This window comes from Suricata suricatta, chromosome 4 (assembly GCF_006229205.1).
Source record: "Suricata suricatta isolate VVHF042 chromosome 4, meerkat_22Aug2017_6uvM2_HiC, whole genome shotgun sequence".
In the NCBI taxonomy this organism is placed as follows: Eukaryota; Metazoa; Chordata; class Mammalia; order Carnivora; family Herpestidae; genus Suricata; species Suricata suricatta.
In genome coordinates, this window is record NC_043703.1 from 79,738,181 (window position 1) to 79,743,084 (window position 4,904).

General features: G+C 37.7%; 1 pseudogene; it reads left to right on the forward strand.

Annotated features, from left to right (window-relative positions):
- The first annotated feature begins 1,685 nt into the window (after positions 1-1,685).
- LOC115288946 lies at positions 1,686-2,728 on the forward strand (annotated as a pseudogene).
- The last annotated feature ends 2,176 nt before the right edge of the window (positions 2,729-4,904 follow it).

The following is a 4,904-nucleotide window of genomic DNA, read 5'->3' on the forward strand; positions in this document are numbered from 1 at the left end:
CTCTCTCTCTCTCTCTCTCTCTCTCTAAATAAACACACGCACACACATTAATCTTATAATCAGCCAACTTGCCAGTGCTTCTATTTTTTCTAATAATTTATCCAGCTATCTTTGTGTGTTTTAAGTATTAGCCATCATATCAGCTGAGAATTATAAATTTTATTTTTTCTTTCCAGATCTTATGCCTGTAATTTCTTTCTCTTATTTTCTTACACCATCTACAGCTTTCAATATTACACAAAATCAAAGTAGTTAAAGTGAGCATTATGATTTTAAAATGAAGGATTCTAACACTGCCTATTTAGGATGATGTTTATTCCTCAATTTTCATTCACATTCTTTGTATACCAAATTTTTCTCCTATTTTTTATTTACTGAGAGTTTATATTAATGTGTGTTGAATTTGATCAATGCCTTTTCTCTCTCTCTCTCTTTAAATTCTTTTTAATGTTTATTTTTGAGCGAGAAAGAGACCGAGAGTGAGCAGGGGAAGGGCAGAGAGAGAAGGAGACACAGATCTGAAGCAGGCTCCAGGCTCTGAGCTGTCAGCACAGAGCCTGATATGGGGCTTGAACTCACAGACTGGGACATCATGACCTGAGCAGTAATCAGACACTTAACTGAATGAGCCACCCAGACACCCCTCTCTTATTTTTGGATTTTTCTCTTTTTATCTGTTTTTTAAAAGTTTATTTATTTATTTTGAGAGAGAGAGAGCGAGAGAGCGAGCGAGCTAGGGAATGAGCCAGGGAGTGGCAGAGAGAGGAAGAGAGAGAACCCTAATGGTGGGCACAGAGCCCAATGTGGGGCTCAGTCCCACCAATTGGGAGATCATGAACTGAGCCAACCAAGAGTCAGATGCTTAACCAACTGAGCCACACAGGTGCCCCTCTTTTTATATGTTAGTGTAATAAATTTTGCTTATGGATTTTCTAATATTAAACTATCTTGCATACTTAGGATAAACCCATGTTATGGTGTATTATCTTCTTTTATATATAGTTGGAACCAATTTGTTAAATGAATTTTCTTTCAGAATTTTTAGAACTACAGTTGACCCTTGAACAATGAACAGGTCAACAATGCTGAAAATCTGTGTATAACTTTTGACTCCACCTAAACTTAACTACTAATAGCCTGCTGTTGAATGGAAGCCTTACCAATAACATAATCAATTAACACATATGTTGTGTATATATGTATTCTATACTGTATTTTTACAATAAAGTAAGCTAAAGAGAAGAAAATATCAAGAAAATTATAAGGAAAAGAAAACACACTTACAGTATTGTATTTATTTTAAAATGCATATATAAGTGGACCTGCACAGTTCAAATCTGTGTTGTTCAAGGGTCAACTGTACAAACAACCATCATAAATTTTTTATATGGTTTCTAGGCTCTCAGGTTGAAAACAGATATTACAGATTGTAGGTATGTTAAGAACCCTCAGTATCTTTCTGGTAATGACTTATGACTGCTTTTTATCTATTGAATTCAATTCTATTAACATACAATAGTTAACTTCCTTGTTCAGAGTTGACATGAATCATCTGTCTCAGGATCCGAATAAGAAAACTATGTACACATCTCTCCTGCCTTCTCGGAGACTCGCTCGTTTCCTGGGCATCTGTGGATCCTACTTCCATGTCCCCAGTGGGATAGTATCCCAAAACCTCCATACTCATGGCCACCAGCCTGAAGAGGCCCTCTTTTGCCTCCTGTTCTTCTTCCTTAACAGACACAGATGATGAGGGTGTGCATGGTACTTGCAAAGATGCTTCTATATGCAAGAGGTGATTCAACACTTAAGGCCTTGTAGATCTACTTGAGAAAGCAGCAAAGCTCACAATAAAGGAAACAAACTCAAAGTCTGTTTACAGTAAGCATTGACTATTGGGTGACCCTTACATATAGCATTTTGTAAGACTATCTAAGGAGAGGAAGACCCCTGAAATTAACAGGATATTTTGCTCAAGTCCATGGTGTCAGTCAGCATTTTTACTGAAGACAGAACGTCATTGTCAAATTCCAAATCTTGGGCCTGTGGTGAATATTGCCTTCTGGAGATTAAAGGATGAAGATCTCCCAAGTAAATATTTTGAGGTCAAGTTTCCAATGATAGTCATGAGAAAGCTGCACAGCATTAAAAACAAGCCTTTCTTATCACACCTCATTACAGAATTACTTCAGAGGGCACACTTCAAATCAATGGACACCTGTTGGATTCAAAGAGATTTGCCATTATTGGAGCAGATCTCCAGGATGTACTTGAACTGGAAGAGAAGCTAAGGGAATGTAACATCAATCCCCAATTGCCAGCACTCCGGATAACTGAGTGTGTGCTGATTTACATGACTCTGGAGCAGAAGGTCAACCTTCTCAAGTGGGCAGCCAACAGTTTTGAGGCTGCCATGTTCATAAACTATGAACAGACATGGATGAGCGGTTTAGAAAGACCATGATCAAAACCCTGCAGAGGCAACAGCGTGACCTCTGCAAGTTGTTAGAGTCACAGAAAGAACAGCTCCTGTCTGATGGGTGGGAAAAGGCATCAGCAGTCCACATTATGGAAATGTACAGCAGATTGGCTCAAGCTGAAGGGAGCAGAATAGAGTCTTGAATTCCTGGATGAATTGGAACTTCTTGAACAGCTCTTGCAGCCTTACTGCCTTTATTGGGCAACCAAAGGAGGAAATGAAATAGGTTTGAAGGAAATCACTTATTAATCTGTTCGAGGCCCATGCTGAGCTGGGAGCTGAAGACACTGACCTTCCCACAGTTGACAGGCCATATTTCCTGGGTGTTGGCCAGCCGTGGTCCCATCCCACACCCTGAGAAACCTCAGTTCCCAGGGCTAGTGCACCACCTGCTGTGCCTGTTGACTTACTGTTTAATCTCAGTTGCCAATTAAGAAAAAAAAGAAAAGAAAACTATGTACAATTAATTATTTAATGAATTATTTAATGAAGCTGCTTCAAATTTCAATCAATGCATTTTAATGCTTTGTGGATTATGTGTGCTATGTTTGTAATTTACATTTTCACTCTGTAGTAGGAAGATTCTGTAAATGAGATACACACACGTTCACACACACACACACACACACACACACACACACAGGACTTGGTGAAGTCAGTTTAGTCTATACTTGTGTTAGACTACTGTGGAAAAAGTATTACATTTTTTTATACTACTTTTTACCACATGGTAACATGCAGAGGACATGTGATCATTCTCATTGTGCTCCATTGCTAGCCTGTACCCACTCTCATCTTCTGTTATCACAATGTTCTTCTGACTTTACTAGTTTGGATTTTGTTAGTGTCATTATTGAATATTTTACTCAGGAAAGATAGTCTTTTATGCTGTGCTTGTGGATTCAAAAATAATGATTATACAAAGTTACCATATTTTTAAAATTATGAGTTTCTTTTATAAGTTTATTTCTTTATTTTGTGTGTGTGTGAGAGAGAGAGAAAGCAAGAGAGAGAGTAAGCAAGAAAGAGAGTGTGCTGGAGGGACAGAGAGAGGGAGAAAGGGAATCCCAAGCAGGCTCTGCACAGTCAGCACAGAGCCCATTGCAGGGCTTGAACTCACAAACCAGTAGATCATGACCTGAGCTGAAACCAAGAGTCTGACACTTAACTAACTGGGCCACACAGGCACCCCTAAAGCTCTCCTGTTTTTATGTCCTTTGTATCTATGGATTTATTTATCTGTGTGAAATAAACTCCTGTATTCACTGTGGGCGTCTCTGAATTTTACAGAGACTTTTTACATAGGAATTTATTTTAAAGGCCATAATTTATTATTTTTCTCTGATTTTTGCTTCTTTTCAAGCCTCCCTAATTACCAATACTCGTGACATACACCTTAGAAATAATGTTTATATGTTACTGTGTTCAGCTCATAATCACTTTAGCAGAGCTTTTAGTTCTCGCTATTGCAGACTTTCCTGGGGCCCTTATGCACAGACCTCTGTGTACATCTGATTCTGACACAGGCCTGGATCAAAGGATATACACTTCCAAGGCTTTAAATACAAATTTGCCAAGTTCTAATTATTTTATTCTTACTAAGCTGAATATGTTTTCTATATTTATTCTCCCATGATTGATTGCTTGTGCCCTTTGCTCAATGCTAAAAATATTAGGTAATTTTATTTACTTATTTATAAGAACTCCTTTTATAGTAATAATTTCAATCCTCTGGCAAATATATTACAAGGGGTTTTTCTCACTACCACCCTGCCCCAAATCTGGCATTTTCCATTTGGTTTGTTTATTTGTTTCTTTTTTAGAGCTTTTGTCTTTTAGGTTAAAAAATTTTTACATAGACATTTAAAGGTTTATTTAAAAAACCTTTTTTTATGAATCTTTTCTCCCTTTTGCTTTTATGAGTAGAAAGTTATTCCCTTTACACTGATTATGTAAATTGTCAATGATGCTCAAACAATATATTTTTTAATCTTTTGTTGCAGTTTATTAACAGGAGTGTTAGTTCCAGTAAACACCATAATGATTCAAATATTCTACACATTACTAAGCATCACCGTGATAAGTATAGTAACTGTACAATCTAATTAATATCTTGTTTTTTTTGAGAGACAGACACAGAGAGAGAAAGGGAGGGGGGCAGAAGGAGAGATTGAGAGAATCTCAAGACATGGGCTCAATCCTACAACCCTGGGATCATTATCTGAGTAAAAATCAAAAGTTGGATGCTCAACCGACTGAGCCACTCAGGCACTCCTATTACAGTCTTATTGACAGACCCCCTAGGCGGTAAGTGTCACCTCTGTGACTTACTCCTTTTCTTTTTTTTATAATATTTTATTGTCAAATTGATTTCCATACAACACCCAGTGCCTTTCCCCACAGTGCCCTCCACCATCACCACCAC